The sequence below is a fragment of the Leptidea sinapis genome, chromosome 9, assembly GCF_905404315.1.
Source record: "Leptidea sinapis chromosome 9, ilLepSina1.1, whole genome shotgun sequence".
Lineage (NCBI taxonomy): Eukaryota > Metazoa > Arthropoda > Insecta > Lepidoptera > Pieridae > Leptidea > Leptidea sinapis.
In genome coordinates, this window is record NC_066273.1 from 112,145 (window position 1) to 131,160 (window position 19,016).

The following is a 19,016-nucleotide window of genomic DNA, read 5'->3' on the forward strand; positions in this document are numbered from 1 at the left end:
AGGTGCGGAGGTAAACAGAAGAAGGTTGGCGATGGAGAGCTTTATACATTCGAAGGGGCTCCTTGTGCACAATAAAGAGGGGGAACCGTTCACATTTAACACGATCAACGGTTCCTCTAACATCGACGTGACTATAACAACCAGAGGAGTCCCTGTACGCCAATGGAGAGTTCGGGAGGAAGTAAGCAGCAGTGACCACCAACTAATCACGTTCTCCATCGTCAAGGATAGCCTATCAGCCGCACGGTACCAGGGAGAGCAAGAACCAGGAGGGGAACCAACGAGATATCGGGATCGAAGGGTAGATTGGGACCGGTTCTGTACCACACTCTCGTGGCGAGCAGGCAGACTCGACTGCCGAAAGCCGGCACAATACGTGTGCAAACAGTTCGCTGATATGCTGAGTCGTACAGCTGGGGAGTGCCTAGATTTCGTCAAGAGGCAAGACCGGGTGCAGGGGTATGAATGGTGGTCAAGGAAACTTGACTTCCTTCGTAGGGAGCACAACCGGATGCGTCGGGAATGGCAACAGTCTCGGCGCGCGGGCGGACTGGCAGAAGAAATCTGCAGAATGCGCTTCCATCGTGCACGTGCGTTCTATAGGAGATCCATGCGGGAAGCGGAGACCAACCACTTCTCGCGTCTTGCTGATAGTGGGAATGACGATCCGTGGGGTATGGCATACCGTGCTGCTACAGGCAGGGTGCGCCCGCCTCAGAACGTCATAAACGGTTTGAAGCTTGCGCAGGGATTCGCTGATGACATCCGCGGCGCCATGGGTGGGATACTGGCAGTGATGTGTCCGGACGACGACCGGGCGACCGACTCGGCGTACCATATGCAGGTTCGCCTGGCGGCGGCCTGTTTACCCAGCGGGCAGAAGGTAAGTCCCCCTACCAGAGAGCAAATAGGCACGATAATTCGCAACCTGCCGGACAAAGCTCCAGGAATTGATGGTGTCACCGCACGTATAGTTAAAGTAGCGTGGAAGGTGGCCGCATGTGAGATGACGTTAATGTACGGGAAATGTATAGATGAGGGCGTGTTCCCTGATGTATGGAAAGAAGGCCGATTAATAGTACTGCCAAAGGGTGATGGCAAGGCGACTGACCCAAAGGCGTATAGACCGATCACCCTCTTGCCAGTACTAGGGAAAATATTAGAGCAATTGATATGCGAATGTACTCCGGGTCTGTACAGTCGTATATCAGCCCGGCAACACGGATTCATGAAAGGGAGGTCTACAATAACAGCGCTTAGCACTATAATGGATTTAGTGACCACCAGCTCTTACAAATATGTTCAAGCAATAACTCTGGACATATCAGGGGCGTTTGACAACGCGTGGTGGCCTATGGTCCTGCTTAAATACAAGCAGGGCGGCTGCCCTCCCAACATCTACAGGTGCCTATGCTCTTACTTTCTGAATAGGCGGGTGGGTATGTTCGCAGGAGGAGAGGTCGTATGGAAACTTTCCACAATGGGGTGCCCACAGGCATCCGTATTAGGTCCCACACTGTGGAATATACTGTTGAATGACCTTTTGGAGCTGAGCGTACCACAAGGGGTCAGGATGATAGCATACGCGGACGACGTAACGCTACTCATCGAAGGAAACTCAAGGGCTGTTATCGAGACCAATGCCGCGGTGGCGCTCGAGAGAATCTCGGAATGGGGAGCTAGGAATAGACTCCGGTTTTCGTCGGTGAAAACCAAGTCTATAACCTTGAAGGGCTCTCTCGGGCGTCCGTGGAGAAATATCCAGGACCACTCCTGTCTGAGGGCCGGCTGCATAAAAGAATACGACGACGCCGTCGCTGTATACTGACAACACTGTTTGCGCGCCTAAAAAACGTGTAAAACGAGTGACGGTCTTCGGGCCGGGCTCGGGTAAACCCCGCCGGTTTTCCGGGGCCCGCTCGATCCGTTCGAAAATGTAAAATAAGCCGCAACGCGTGGTGCTGTTCGCGTGCAACGCCGTCTCCGCCTCACGCCCGACGTGGGTCACGGAGACGGGCGCGGTACCGGGGCGCGCTCGTTCGCTGTCAGACGCGGATATCTCGTGATTAATTTTAATTAATCTATGCAGAGCTCTCTATGTGAACGGCGTGCGTGGCTGCGCCTTCGGTTCGCGTCCCGTGCGCTGCACGTGTTATTTCGGCCCGACGTGAGCGTGCAAACGAGTAGGCGGACTCGACGTCCGAAGGGCGCTTCGATCGCGGTACGTGCGCGGGTCAACGATACGTCGTTGAGACTTATTGGCGGCGCGCGCACGACGGTGTCGCTGCGCTGACGGATATCGTGTCTGCCTCATACTTTTTATCGTTGGCCTCAGATCAGGGAGGATCACCCGCCGAATTTAAGCATATTAGTAAGCGGAGGAAAAGAAACTAACCAGGATTCCCTCAGTAGCGGCGAGCGAACAGGGATAAGCCCAGCGCCGAATCCCGCGGTCGTCACGGTCGCGGGACATGTGGTGTTAGGGAGGTTCCGCTTTCTCGCGGTCGCCGCTCCCGTCCAAGTTCGTCTTGAACGGGGCCGTTTTCCCATAGAGGGTGCCAGGCCCGTAGCGACGGAGCGAGTCCGCGAGAGGGACTCTCCTCAGAGTCGGGTTGCTTGAGAGTGCAGCCCTAAGTGGGTGGTAAACTCCATCTAAGGCTAAATATAAAAACCAATTAATTCGGTGACAGGAATCAGGTGAAAAAGCTCTTCGGGACACTCCCCATTATAAATGCGGTAGAAGACACCCTATGATTGATGATATTTCTTATTATATTCTTAAATAATATTATATTCAAATATTTTGAATTTAAGTTCTTAAGAAAATGTGTGAGATCTTTATATATATATATTTCTTGTGTGCGTGTGTATGTCACTGAACTCCTCCTACACGGCTGGACCGATTTTGATGAAACTTTCTATGTGGCTTCAGGTGGATTCGAGGATGGTTTAGATTCACAATTGAACTGCCTCCTAAACGGCTGAACCGATTTTGATGAAATTTTTGTGTGTTCCAGTGAATTTGAGATTGGTTTAGATTCTCAATTCCGTGCATATAATATAATTCTCCTGCTCATGTGTATGTGAGTGAAGTCCTCCTAACGGCTGGACCGATATTTCAAATTTAAGACGTGTGTACAGGACAACGTCTGTCGGGTCTACTAGTATATTTATATACTTTTATGAATTGTTATACAAATCTTAATATTGGTTGCAATTTTTCTTCGCGTTGTAGATTATTATATTATTTTAACTTTGCATAACGTCATATAAAACGTGTAGTATGATCATGACACTTTCGTACCCCTTATCACTCTCGCCTATGGCTCACGCGCACTATATCACTTCTAGCGTTTGACGGATAAAACAAGCAAGTTTTAATAATTCACAATTATTAATTAAAGGTTGTTTAATTCCTATGTATTTGCAGACACAATTCGTTCAATTTATGGGAAATGTTTATCTCGTGTCTCGATGGTTCGGTATTGCTGTTCCTGGTGGCAAATTTTGGCGAGTAATTGGAATGTGCATCATAATAATCTTGGTAGTAGTTGAATGTGGTGCTCTTTGGAAAGTTATTAAGGCTCTAGCAGGCTGGGCTGTGGACACTGCAAATCAAAGTAACAATTAAAACTTCTCATTATTTCATATAAAATAACTATACAGGTAAATTATTTAGCCTTTCTGGCTTTTGTTGTGTGTACGTATATGGTCAGCATAAATAAATATTTTTTTTATATTTTTGACAGTGACATTTGCTTTCTGATAGGACCTTTCTGACGGAAGTCAATGATATTCCGGTTGAAATAGCCAGTAATTGAGCGGGAGTCTCAAAACTTCTCGGCTGCGTGGCGGCCATTTTGATGATGGATGAATGATGAGAATTTCGTTCTGTACTACCCCGAAAAAGTTTGAAACGATATTCATATTATTGCAATGACAATTTGGTATCTTGGTTTTCGAAAATTATTCCAAATTCGTTCTTTACTACGGCATGAAATCGTTACAAACAAACTTGGAAATAGAATGGAAATATCTCATAGGTTGTGGCTTCATCTACATTATCTACTATACATTTGATAACCTGCGCAACCCCAATATTAGGAAATTTACTTGAAATGTCACTCTGTCGAATCTAATAGATTAAAGTAACATAAAAATTGTACCGTGAATAACTTTATTTATTTCAAAAATATAAGTAAGTTACTCTTTTGTGTCTTCTTTAGTTTGGAGTTAAAATTTTACCAGTGGGAGGCTCATTGCACAGGATGCGGCCTAGATGACGGGTACCACAACGGCAACCATTTCTAGCGTGAAGCAGTAATGCATAAAAATTATTGTGTTTCGGTCTGAATGGCGCCGTAGGTAGTGAAATAACTAGGCGAACGAGACTTAACATCTTATGTCTCAAGGAGACGAGCGAAATTGTAGTGCCACTCAGAATTTTTCAAGAATCCAAGAGCGGCACTGCATTGTAATGGTCATGGCGTATCAATTACCATCAGCTGAACTTTCTGCTCATCTTGTCCCTTACTGTCAAATTTTTAGTTATAAAAATGTTTATTAAATTGTTTGTACAGGAAGTATAACAGCTCGACTTGCAGGCGCAATGTTTTATGCGGCTGCAATTACATCACATATAGTTATTTGGAGGTTATCGTGTTCCTGGCAACGGTTGTCGATCTATTGGTTGTCAGTGGAATCAGCACTTAACATCAAACAAGTGCCGCGTGATGAAACGTTGAAATGAAAATTAAGAACCGTGACGATCTTTATATGTTTCGGAGGAGCTGGTAAGTATATTCGCCATGCGTAGTACTGAAAATAGCTATTTAACGTTTATCTGAAAACATTTCAAATATTTAAAAATTAATAGAAACTTTCGTTAAGGCTGGGGTCCGAGCCAATGGCATTGAGGAATCGAGTGGATCTAGGTAACCTCTCTCGCACAAGATCGACATATTTTTAATTCACAAAATGAAGCATTTTTAATATATTACAAACATAATACATCTTTACATAATAAATAATCTTTACATAACTAACAAAACTATGGCATGTAAATAGTATTGGTATACAATTATCAAATTTTCTTAAAATTTTGATCTAGATTGAATGATTGGAATGGTCTAATTGTAAAAGCTTGGGGCACTGTCCATAGAAAATAGAAATGTAAAAAAAATGAATTTTCTTCTCGTATTCTGTTGATATTTATATATTTTTGTAAAAATCTAAGCTTTATGTAAACCGTCAAGAAATGCTTTCAATTATGCGCTATTTTGGCGATTTCTTAGGATAGCGACCTTAACATGCTGACGTTAGTCTTCAACTTTGTTTTCCTCTCTTAATTGTTAAGCTTCACTAAGCACAGCTCCAAATTTTAGAAGACAGTGGACTATTATTATTAAGAATTATCTCATAAATATAACATTATGTTACAGCTAATTATTACAATAACTGAAGATTGTTTTAAACTTCAAATAAGGGGGGATTATATTTTAATTAGTTTTAATATTTTGAATTTCCTAAAATCCACTGTTTCTATGAATACTGAATATTATTTTTAATATTCCACAAACGGTACATATTGATATGATTTAATAAAATAGTATTTAACCTGTTATGTGTAAAAAGGGAGGCTTGTTTCGGTTTTCATTTGATTTATTTCCTTTAATCTTAGCTTTTCCCTTTAAAAAGGGATAATTATTATGACTCACGATACATAATACTATATAATATCGGTATAAAATTAATAAAATATATATCGCGAGTACCCTAACTTATTACTATAACTAGTAATAATTACAAATTACTTTTTATATATATCTTTTAATCTATTATTAAATTAGATTACTATAAGTATAATAATATAAGTGATATAATAAACTTATATCACTTCATCCAGATCACGGAAATGACACTAATTAATGTAAAAAAACATCTTATTGAATCTACAGCTTCTTCGTAAAGAGACATTGACGTTGACATAATGAGAAGAAGTAGCAAGAAGCTCATTGCCTAAACTAAAATCAATATATGCGAAAAATATAATTTAAACAAAAGTTTGTTATGCATACGAGCTTCAGACGCATGATGATTTAATCGGTTTTTTTTTTTGTTTAACATGGCCCTAACTTCAAAACCATTATTCTTTATCACATTTTCTACAAAAATAAGTTTATCTTAATTATTATTGAATATAACTTACTTTTTATTTACCCTATTTACATATAGATTTGAAGAATATTTGTTAACAGATTTAATTCCTTATAAAATTGTTTTAGTTGAACATCTAATGAATATTTTATCATCAATCGGACTACACTGTGCACCTCCCGATGTGATGAGAACATATATATTGAAATCACATGGATTTTTACTTTTAGAACGTACGTACCTATTGATTTTATCAAAGTTTTAATTTGAATGATCAAATCAGAAACAAATTACATTCAGCCTTACAGAAAAGGAGTGAGGAATTTTCTTCTAAGACAAAGTAAAAAGTAAAGTTTATTCTAGGCAGCGGTTTTCTATTACGTTAAATATATATACATAAACACACGCACAGAAACACGCACACACGTATATATTATGTGTCAATATTGAAGACATTGTGAAGTTAATAATTGAACTTAATATTTTAGGAACTCATGAATGAATCGTATTTTAGGCATAAATCACGGTTAACGCTAAAAACTCAAATCTGATAATTTTGTATTGTTTCTATTCAAATAACGAAGCAATTAGTAAGTTAGATTTATCTCTTTTTCGCTTGCGATATTTACATTTTCTATCTTTCTTTGACGTGTAATCGTAATGTAGTACAATAATTAAGTTAATATTGAGGTGTGTATGTTCAAAGTATAAGTTAATGCTTATACTTTCGAAAGATTCACACCAATATTGTTGTACACATATATTATTCAATTTACAAGTGGGAGGCTCCTGTGCACTGGATGTCGTCTAGATTATGGGTACCACAACGGCGCCTATTTCTGCCGTGAAGTAGTAATGTGTAAACATTATTGTGTTTCGGTCTGAAGGGTTCCGTAGCAAGTGAAATTACTGGGCAAATAAGACTTCACATCTTATGTCTAAAGGTGACGAGCGCAATTGTAGTGTCGATCGGTATTTTTGGGTTTTTTAAGAATCCTGAGCGGTACTGCATTGTAATGGCAAATCAATCACGATCAGCAGAACGTCCTGCTCGTCTCGTCCCTGATTGTCATATAAAAATATATGTAGAGAAACTTAAAAAAATATATTTTTGTCATTGGAAATCAGTGATTGTAATAACCTCGATGTATATTCATAAAAAATGTTACATTGCAGGATGAAGAAATAACACAGTTGTATTTATGGCGTAGAGTTCGTGAAGCGTACGTGTAGCAGGCCAAACTGGTTCGAGTGACAGACGACTCCTTGGGAGTTGTTGTGCTGGCCTCCTGTTTCTTTAACTTCTACTTTATCTGCTTGCATTTGTTTCTAGGAATTACGTATGTATGGAAAAATAGCATCCTTCCCCCGTAGAGAAATCTGGAAAAAAAACAACTCACAAGATTTTATTTTGACTTGAATTAAATATTTAAAATACTTATTATTACGAATAATACTGCCAGCAACTCCGTGTTGGATAGCTAGGCTATCCATTGGCCGAAATAGCTGCCAGCGCTTGAGTTTCCTGTAGCCCTATTGAGGCGCGTAGATAGTACTTTGTATATTATTTTCCGCGCTTCTGGGCCCTACGGGCAAAACTTCTCGACACCAAACGGCATAAAGATGTATGACTCACTGAGATCGACATATTAGCGACGATTGCTGTCTTCGGCAGTCGAAAATAAAATGGCATTTTGTTTTTTGTCAATATTTCATAAACTGTTCATATTTTAGAAATTTCAAAAAAAAGTTTCTGAAAGAGGAGAAAATTTCCAATATAAAATTTTGAACTCCCGGAACTTTATCTCCATTATTTATAATTTTAATTTAACGCTGAAAATAGGTCTGCGCGCGACATTTTTAGGTTGCACGCGTGGCGTCAAAAGCGAGTACGGCACATTAATTAATTTGTTTAAGGTATTGAATATTTATTTTTATATTTGAAAAAATTATGGTGTGTTCTGAACACTATAAATAATTTATTCCCGTTGGAAATTTTACTTAAAGTAAATTTTTCAACAAGTTAAACAATTGTCAACTAACAAAATTTTCTCGAACTCTCTTAATTGTAAGTGAAAAAAAATGTTTAAATAATGGTCGTAAAAAATTTTCGCTTTGTAGAGCCTTTCTTACATATATACTTAGCAAGATAGCGCCATAAAAGTAAAAAAAAATATTTATACTTTGTTTATACTTTGTTTATGTCAAAATACTAAGAAGTTAATGCCAAGCGTGGCTGACTGTTTAAGACTTGTTAATTAAAATCGGTTTATTACGAACATCTATTTCAAATCGAATGACACATTGGTTCCTATTTTTCAAAGATCGCTGACTGAAGTTGACTAAAAAACCTTTGATGACTAGATTAACAGTCGCATTACAAATTTGGGCAGACAATAATTTCATCCTTCTTTTCTATATGACCATATCAAGATTTTCTTTTCATCATCATCATCAGCCTCAAGGCCTCCACTGCTGGACAAAGGTCTTCCCCAAAGATATCCATGACGATCGGTCCTGCGCTGCCCTCATCCAAAGTATTCCGGCGATCTTGATCAGATTTTCGATCCTTCTTGTAGCGGGCAAACGAACACTGCGTCTTCAGGTACGTGGTGGCGAAGATATTTCTGCCACACCCACCTATCTTTTCATACCATGACTAAATATCAAATATATCGAGTAAAAGAGAAGGCTCCCACTAGCGGGAGAGATTTCTGGGCAAACAAACCTTAACATCTTATGTCTCAAGGAGACGAGCGCAATTGTATTGCCGCTCAGAATTATTGGATTTTTCAAGAATCCTGAGCGGCACTACATTGTTATAGGCAGGGTGTATCAATCACCATCAGCTGAACGTCCTGCTCGTCTCGTCCCTTATTGTCGTATAAAAAATATATATACGGAACCTCGATATTATATTGGTATGGAAGACAGTCACACAAATATGTGAGAGCTTTGTTCGAATGCTGATTAACATCTGAAGCAGCCAGCACCACGCAGCTAGATCTGATGCAGATCCAGCAAAGAGATACCAGGTAATATGTCTGCTGTAGGGGTTCACCTGTTACACCGAGACTGAAAACAAACCAGTTACATAATTTATACGTCTAGAATATAGATAGAGTCTATTGCTGTTAGGCAACCTATGCAAATAGGCCAGGTATGTTACTTTAGTGTGCGTGTCAAGTTAAATCTCACACTCGCGATTTGTATGCCGCTTTGTATTAGTGTGCGTGCATTTCTTAAAATAGAGGTTAACTGTCAACCTCAATTTTTATCGACGTTTTGACAGCTGTTACAGTCTATCTAGACGTATAAACGATCAAGTGCGCAGATTTATTATCATAACTGAGTTTGCAACGATCTAACTTTACTTTATATTTATCATTAGTTGATTTTATATATCTATTAAAAACCCATCAACTTAGCGGAACCAACTTGGAAATATTAAAAGTAAATCATGTTTTTATAAATGTTATATTGTTTAATATAAACATAATGTTTAGTCCTTGCTTCTTCATCATCATTTCATCCGGAAGACGTCCACTGCTAGTCAAAGACCTCCCTCAAAGATCGTCATGACGATCGACCCTGCGCTGTCCTCATCCAACCTAATTCGGCGATCTTGACCAGATCGTCCATTTTATAGAGTTCTACTAACACTACGTCGTCGTGGTCGCCATTCGTAGACTTTACTGCCCCAACGACCATCTGTCCGTCGAGCTATGTGCCCTGCCCACTACCACTTCACTTTCGCAACCAACTGGGCTATGTGGTGACTTTGGTTCTCCTTCGGATCGCCTCATTTCTGATTCAATCTCGCAGAGAAACTCCTAAAATAGCCCTTTCCATTGCCCTCTCAGTGACAATGAGCTTCTTAGTAATTTCTTATGTGATGTGAAATGAAAATATATCTATATCTATGTTATTTATAGAATAAGGATTTTTTTTTCAATTTACTCAATTTTTGCCACAATATATTATCAGTGAACCTCATTCAAATCGACTTCGATAAAATTTATTTAATTTTTTGGCCCCGTTACACATGCATAAATTGAATGAATAACAAATAACGGGTTTCAATCCGGGAGTGCTTGCAGAAGTGAAAACTTTAACATTAACGTTGTGAATTTTGAATATTTTGCAATGATTAGGGAATAATTTCACATGAATTGCTTTATTTATCAGTATAAACGTACAATATTCATTTATTGCGCTTTCGTACACAAAAATGACTTTTTACATAAAAAATTTAACACTTCATAACTTTTATAATAATTTTACTTTAAAAAGTTTATCTCTCAGAAATATAAACTTTCATCCATAATTTCAACGACTGTCTTTCGAATTTTCGATCAAGCCATCCTGACGCGAGTTTTACATTTTATACCCGTCGCGTCCCAAGAAAAGTGCTCAACTCCGCCAAAGAAGTTTTTACTTCAAAAATATCAATTAAAAATGGATTACATTATAACCCCTATAATAAATATGTTAATATAGCCAGAGTAAGGGTACACAGCACCATCTCTGCATGTTTATAGACGATGTTGATATTAATATATCAACTGAAGATAACGCTTAACAATCTTATAACCTTTCATGAAAAGTTGATTTTCCATAACTTCAACGACTGTCTTATGAATTTTAGATCAGGGTGTTATGTGTCATGACGCGCGTTTATCATTTTATACCCTTCCCAAGAAAAGTGCTCAACGCCACTAAAGCAGTTTTCACTTCAAAAATAAATTTTTCAATAAAATTTAAATGCACACAATTTAATTTGCGGTACTCATACAATGGTACAAAATTACTTTACGAAATGATTAGAAATAATGTTATAATTAGTTTAATATACTTACGTGATCCCCAAAAATAGTTGTAGACATATGAAATAAAAATTGAAGAAGTTGGAGAAAAGAATAAGAAGACCAAGGGTTTCATCAACTTTTCTGGCCAGCGTCGCCTGCCTGACGAAGGCTTCTCGTATCTTTCGCCATAAATAAAGCCTTATTATTTGAGGGTCCTATAAAAGATGTGTCGGTGACGCATTGCATTTTTCAATCTTATATCTTTTAAACGAGCAATTCTAGTATAATATGCGGGTTATAGGCGGAAAATAAGGGAAGACACGAGGAGGACGTGGTTATTGATACGCACTGCCCATTGCAATGCAGTGCCGCTCAGGATTCTTGGTAGACCCAAATATTCTAAGCGGCACTACATTTGCGCTCGTCGCCTTGAGACATAAGATGTTAAGTCAAATTTTCCTAGTAATTTCACTAGTCACGCCCTTCTGACCAAACATTATACATTACTGCTTCACGGCAGAAATAAGCGCCGTTGTGGTACCCATAATCTAGCCGGCATCCTGTGCAAAGGAGCCTCACACTGGTCAAATGCATGAGTTGAGTGCATGCGCAGTACTGTGTTATAACAAATAATATACCTACATGATTAAAAAGTACATAAAATTCTATAATCTACAGTTGATATTGTAATATTTGTAATAACATGAATGGCAATCATTCATTGGTCGCGATGGGTAATCTTAAAGATTATTGTAGTGGCCCGTATGAATTAGGTGATAGTGTCTCCTTGTAACAGCAATTAGCACAATGCTGTAAAATACCTAACCTTGATGTAAGTATCCATTGATAACTTTCAACTTGATAGCTCCAGGTGATCCTGAATTTTTGTTTCTGATCATAATAACCTTAATAACGAAGATTCTAGAAATGACATAAATAAGCCGCATTAAACATATCACCTGGCAGGTGACTTAGAGACCACCGTCGAGTAAGTAGTCATTTCATCATCATACATCATTTATCATCAGTAGAATGGCGGACGTGTAACAACACGTAAATATTGTGTATATCTTACTGTGCAAACTCAATAGGTATTTTATTGATATGAAATAAACAACAGCGTACGAATGTTCTTGGGTGATGTTTCCAGGACAACATGAGATGATTCAGATGGGGCAGTGCAGACGACATTTATACCATCTCTGTGCTGCAGAAGAGGGTAAATTGTGCTATTTATAACCTAGGTCCTAAAAATCATTAAGGGATTTTTTTAAAGAAATAAACATTTTTGATAAAGTTTTGTATGTTTATAAGCACATTAAGGAATTTGGTAGAAACTGCGACAATCACAAGGAACAAACATAAACTTGTTATGCCTTCTACTCGGTTAAGTCGAGTTAGTATGTCTATTATTGGGCGATGTATGTTTTGCTTTTACAACATGATCCCAGAAAATGTACAAAACAAATGTGTTACGAAATTTAAAAGAATGTGTGTGGTAAAAGTTATTATAACATAAATGATTTTCTTAATATGACTTGATACCACAGACTGGGAATAGAGCAAAATGTATATTGTACGATATTACATTGTAATCCACATTTTTATAAAAAAAGCCTGCTGTGTTTCTTCTCAGGTCTAAAGCACACTATTTCGAATGGGTGGTATTTTTGACGTTCAATAAGTGAATTTGACATTTGTATGGAACGTTTTGTACAATATTTGGGACCCTGTTATTGATATACTCAGTGCGTACTCCAGAAGCGCCAGATGACAGAACACGTACTGGTCGGGCATCTGTATGGAGTGTTTTGTATATTATGTGGGACCCTGTTATAGATATACTCACCGCGTACTCCAGCAGCGCCTTATGACAGAAGACGTACTGGTCGGGCATCTATATGGAGTGTTTTGTATATTATGTGGGACCCTGTTATAGATATTCTCATCGCAAACTCCAGCAGCACAAGTTGGCAGAACTCGTACTGGTCGGGCATCTGTATGGAGTGTTTTGTATATTATGTGGGACCCTTTTATAGATATACTCACCGCGTACTCCAGCAGCGCCAGATGACAGAACACCTACTGGTCAGGCAACTGTATGGAGCAATCTGTATCGCAGCGTTGGTGTCAACTTCTCTATTAGTGTCTTCGAAACTTCTGGGTTGTACAGATAAAAGATGCAATTCAGTGCCTTCAGTGTAGAGACGGCGTTGGTCACCCTTGTTGAGAATTTGACACCGATTTTATATACATCCCTACTAATATTATAAATGTGAATGTAATTTTGTTTGTTACGATTTCACGCCTTTTGATAAAATTTGGTACAGAGATAGACTGGGGCTTGAAAAATGACATAGGCCTTTTATTGAAACAAGGGTAAATGGAGGGGTTGAAATAGGAGATGGCAGTTTGTATTGAAATTTCATTTATTATCAAACAAAGATTACACCATGAAACTTTGTATTAAGGCTATTGATAAGAAATAATTTATAAACAATTGTTCTACCATTTTTGAAACTTTGACCTACATGAGGATGAAATAGGAGATTAAAGTTCACAGGGAATACTATTAAAGAGACTTTCATGTGGAAATCCGCTGTATCGTAGTAGTAAGTTGTATATGTATTATTTGAAAAGAATTCAAAAAAATAAAAAAATAGCTTTTCACGGCGAATGAAGTCGCGGGTAAAAGCTAGTATAATATATAAACATTTTTATAAATAATAATCCTATTTTATATACATAATATACATAAATACTAAGAAATATTTAAAATTTTTTTTCTTCATACTATAATTATTAATTGTATCTAGAATCATTAACAGTTATACAAGTGCACATCCAGTCTTAAAAGGTCTGGATAAACGAGGCGACTACGTGCAAGCATTTGCAGACGACATCATTTTGGCTTTTTTCGGTGCAAAGCACTCGAATTTGTACGAGCGTGGGGTGCAGCCAATAAATTGAAATTCGCACCCCACAAAACTAACGCCATGAAAATCACAAGAAAAATCAAATATGACATCCCCCACCTAAGCATGGGTGGTACAGATATTCGAGTGGTGAGTGAAATTAAAATACTAGGACTAACAGTAGATGACAAATTGACATTTAATACACATGTGAGTAATATCACTAAAAAGGCTGTAGCCGTCTACAAACAGCTAACAGGGGCGGCAAAAATATCCTGGGGATTAAACCCAGAGATAATCCGGACAATATACATCGCCACCGTAGAGCCTATAATACTCTACGCTGCGAGCGCGTGGGCACCGGCGGCAGGAGGCGGCAGCCTTGTACGCTGCAAAAACGGGAATAGAAGTTGTGGAGCTAGGAGACATTGAAGTAGAGCACAGAGTTCCTGTAGTGGAGGTTCCACACCTAGCTGAGCAAGAAATCATGGAGATTCGCCACCTGACTAGCCGGGAGCCTAGCCCTCACTAACCATTAACCCCCTGGTCATCTCCACCCACTTACCAATTAACTGAACCCCCCCCCCCCAACCATACCTCACCCCCCTTGGACATAACTCGCCGAGTTTGGGCTTGCCTGAACCGTATTTTTAAGATCTTTTAACTGGCTCCGACAGAATTTTAAAATTCTTTGTTTTTAACTAGTTAATGGGATTTTTTTTTTAATTTTTGTAAAACATATTTGTAATTTCTTTACTTTTTAACTTAGGATAGCCGTGTTTGGGCTTATTTTCATCGTTAGGAGTAGCTCTCTCTATTGGCGTATCTCTCTAAAAATCTGTTATTGTCACATTATTATATTATTGAATAGAAACACACTTTATTAGCAATAAAAAACACTTACACAAAAAACAATAATTTACAATATTAATTAAAATCTTAAAATACTAAATTAAATAACGTAATAAATATAAAAATTGTATTTTCTAACATTTAAGTTTTTGTTGTCTTATTGTTTTTAGTATATTTTACTAAGTAATTTTACTTGTCGCCTTTCCAGCATTATGTCTACATCATCGGCTAAACCTTCACGCCAGATTAGAACCGGCGATAAGGGGTTGGTGGCCACAACGATGGCGACGAAACGGCCATCATCAGACCCCGGAAGAATACGAACTGCTGTGAGCCGAAAGGATGACGCGGGGGAAGGTTCCTTTACCGGTAGCGAATTCGGTGCCGGCTCGGGAAGCAAACCCGGCAGTGGTGCCTTGGCGCAATCGATCTAATGGGAGGCGGTTGGGGATTTTCACAGCCCACCATCTGGAGGACGATCAGTAAGCGCCGGGGAGCCCGAAAGTCCAACGGCAACAATATTAAAGGACGCTAACAGAGTCTACCAGCGGGCTAAAGAAGAGCTGGAAAAATCAGGAAACCTGAAAGGCTCTTTCAAAACAACTGTGATAGAGGGCCTCAACTTTGCGATCTCCAAATTGGCACAGCCGCTAACAGCCGGTCTTTGATAAAAACCTCCAGGTAACGTGTGATCCGAGCCAGTCGGAGAACATAGTGGCAATCACCATTGAGTTCTCTCCGACTGGACACTTGGATTAGTATTCATTTACCTGGAAGGAGACAAACCCCTGGATCCATACCTGCAACATCTGTCCAGCGTCCGATCAAAATTGGGAACCTTGAGTGTTGTGATCGGAGGTGACTTCAATGCATGGAGCCCATGGTGGGGTAGCACAGACGAGGACCACCGGGGAGCCGAATTGGCAGGATACTTTGATGACCATCAGCTGCACATCCTGGATACAGGTACCGAAACCCCCTTTTCAAGTGGTTCGAGGAGATCGGCTCTGCACAAATAGAGTCGACATTACGGTGTGCAGCCAAAGTGTCCTGTCAAGGATGGAGTGGTGGACGGTGGACCCCGACATGGTAAGCTCCGATCACAACGCTCTAAGGATAGGACTCCGCGCTGGTCGTTCAAAAGCATCCAGCCCAGCACCAACCACTCGGATATATAATACACGCAAGGCAGACTCGGATAAGTTCCGAAAGAAACTAATCTTAGAGCTCCAAAAGCGCCAGATCCGAGTGGAAATAGTGTCGGCCGTAACGGCCCCCGAAGACATCGAAAACGTTGTCCTCGAATATCAGGAGGTAGTTTGACAGGCGTGTGAAGCTGCGTTCCCAAAGCTGAAGTGAATACTGAAGTATGAACCCCCGTGGATGACCTCCGAACTTCGGGTCCTGCAGCGAGATGCGGTCACCCAAAAGAGACGCATACGCTGCGCGGCCCCAACATCGATTCGTCATCCGCCAGTACCTCGAAGCCAGGGAGAAATATGAGTCTGCCGCGCAAGCGGGCCAGACCCATAGCTGGAAGGAGTAATACATTGCGCAAACAGGCGAAAGCCTTTGGGACGGAATCTACAGAGTCCTCCGTCAAACCTCGAAAAAGCAAGAAGACAAACTTCTTGTGATAGACGGAGTGACTCTTGATCCCAAGCAAAGTGCAGAACTCCTTGCAGCTACGTTCTTCCTGGACGACAGGCTGGAGGATGACACTCCCGTACACTAAGGAGGGGAGCGAACCGTCCGCTGTGCGAGTTATCCTGTGCAGCGGATGATCCGTGCTTCACCATTGCGGAACTCAGGGAGGCGGTTCATGACTTCAGTGCTCGCAAAGCTCCTAGATCGGACGCGTTTACGGCAGATATCAGTACCAAGAGCATTGAGGCAGATGAGCGGTTCTTCATAGAGATAGCCAACAGGTGCCTTGCTGTACCCCACAGCCCCGAGGCCAAGTGTTCAAATTAAATGAACAAACTATTATATAAATCATTTGAAGTTATATAAATTCACTTAAACAATTATTGAGCTGTATTTAGGAATTATTTTACAATACCTAATTTAATTTGTGTTTTAAAAGAAGTTGTATCTAATGTTTCATCAATTGTACGGAAGCTATAAAAGCGTTGTTTTATGTAAAGACGTTCATATCTATACTAGCAGTTGTGCTTCAATAAACTGAGAAATTCTTAGTGTTGTATTTCTTCATGATGGACCCTGATCAAGGAAACCCTGGCGTAACGCCGACAGCAGCGGTGGGATCACAGCCCCATGACTTAGAGCCTCCAGATGGGATGGTCTATGCCATGGATCAAGTGATGGGTCTCCTAATCTCCATAATGAAAAGTCAACCCGATGAAAAATCTCTTGTATCAGGGACTGGTGTGCTAATTATATTTAGCTCCATGAAGTTCGAATGAAGGGATCTTGTGACGACGTTGAGAGGCAATTGAAAGGACGAGCAAAAACGTGGGCCGACACCTGGTCACGTGGGAACGATTGAAGAAAGAGCTGACACGTTTGGCAACGAATTCCGGTCAGAGGCTTGGGCGCCCTTTAGGAGGGTTCGACTAGAATCTGCCAATGCCGAGGTCCTGGATGCACTGGTAACAGGTATTTATTCTGTTTTTATTTGTTCAGAGTTGTTAAGAAATACCCGTACTTCACTTCACGTAGAATCAAGTCATATGTTTTAATTGCAATAAAATTTGCAAAATTCCCTTTAAAAATGTCTGTTTGATAATTTATGTTTATTTGATTGTAACAAATCAAATAATAATTCCAATTCCCGTGACAGTTTTAGTTAAGTTTATTGAGTGTGAATACTGACATCGGAAGGGCCACTAAGATAAAAATCGTTACCGCCGTCAAATTTACTAACGTAACGCCCCAAACAAATTACCTATTGTTCATCTATGAAACGGGGCACTTTTTAATGTAATTATTGGTGAATTATAACAGTCTTTTTAATACTGACTGTTCGAGTGAAAATAACTAGCTTCGTTGCCCGAAAACATAACTTATAAAAAACGAAACCAAGTTTTTTTTTTTTGTGAGGAGGAAATACTGTTACGTATTTACGCCCCGGACCGGGGCGTAATATGTCGGACCCGAGTGTCCGCGTAAGCGGACGCCCCATACCGACTAAAACCTCCTCTGTGCTGTTAGCAGCCCTGGCTTTCACAGCGAAGTGGGACGTGGGCCGTGGAGGCCGCAAAGACTACGCAACAACAGTCGCGGGGCGTCTCCTAAGGAGACTCGAACCTCAGACCGGCTGTGTGCTTGTGGGAAGGAGAGAGAATGAAAATGAAAATGAAGATGAACAGATGAGTAGAACACACTCGCCGGCGAGTGTGGTGATGTTTAGTGTAATGTATGTGAGTGTGTGTGTATGTGTTTATGATTGTATGTATGTATGTTTGTATGTGTGTAAGTAGTGTAAATGTTAGTGTGCATGTATGTTTGTGTTTTGTGTCTGTTTGTGGAGTGTGTTTGTGGTTGTGTAAGTGGTGTATGTCAGTCCGTCAGTCAGTCCGTGTGTTAGTGAGTGTAGTGAAACGATTACAGGACGAGGACTTACGTCTCGTCGAGTATCAAAACAATGTGTGGTGTATCTAGGGTGCGGGCCGCTGACCATCGTCAGAGTGACGAGTGCCAGTGGTTTGCGGTAGTTGACCGCTCCTACGCCTGCGAAGGCGGTGTGTGCGTGTCTGTGTCGGTGTTTGTGTGGGTGTCGCGTTCGCGATGGTGATGTCGTCATCCAGGTCTACCGTTACGTGTCTGGGACGTCTTATTGGGTTGAGACTATGGTGAAGGGGGGTGTACCCACATGCCTTCCTAACCAAGATGTTGGGATGGTTAGGCGCCTTGTCAAAGAAGCGTCGCGAGATCTCTTTAAAGTGTTGAGCTATCGTCGGAAGCTCTAGGTCGCGGTGAAGGTCAACGTTTCGGATGAACCACGGGGCTCCGGTTGCCATGCGCGTGAATTTATTTTGAACTACTTGCAAACGACGTAAGTAGCTCGGTCGGGTGTGCGCGAAAACGAGGCTTGCGTATGACAGTATGGGCCGTACGATGGTTTTGTACAGCGTCACTTTGTGTTTGAGCGGAAGTTTGCTTCGCCCACACACAAATGGATAAAGGCGACTGAGGACAAATCGGGCTCTATGACGTCGGTCGGTCGTTTTTTAGAGCGGATGCTATTCGCGTTACCGAAGAGTACCGCTGCACTCTTCGTGGGGTTCACTTCAATCCGCCATTTTCTGAACCAGTTGCCTAG

The 19,016-nt window shown here is 40.4% G+C and overlaps 1 pseudogene; it reads left to right on the forward strand.

The window, feature by feature from the left end:
* The first annotated feature begins 3,523 nt into the window (after positions 1 to 3,523).
* LOC126965896 (uncharacterized) overlaps positions 3,524 to 19,016 on the forward strand; it is a 57,144-nt pseudogene continuing 41,651 nt past the window's right edge.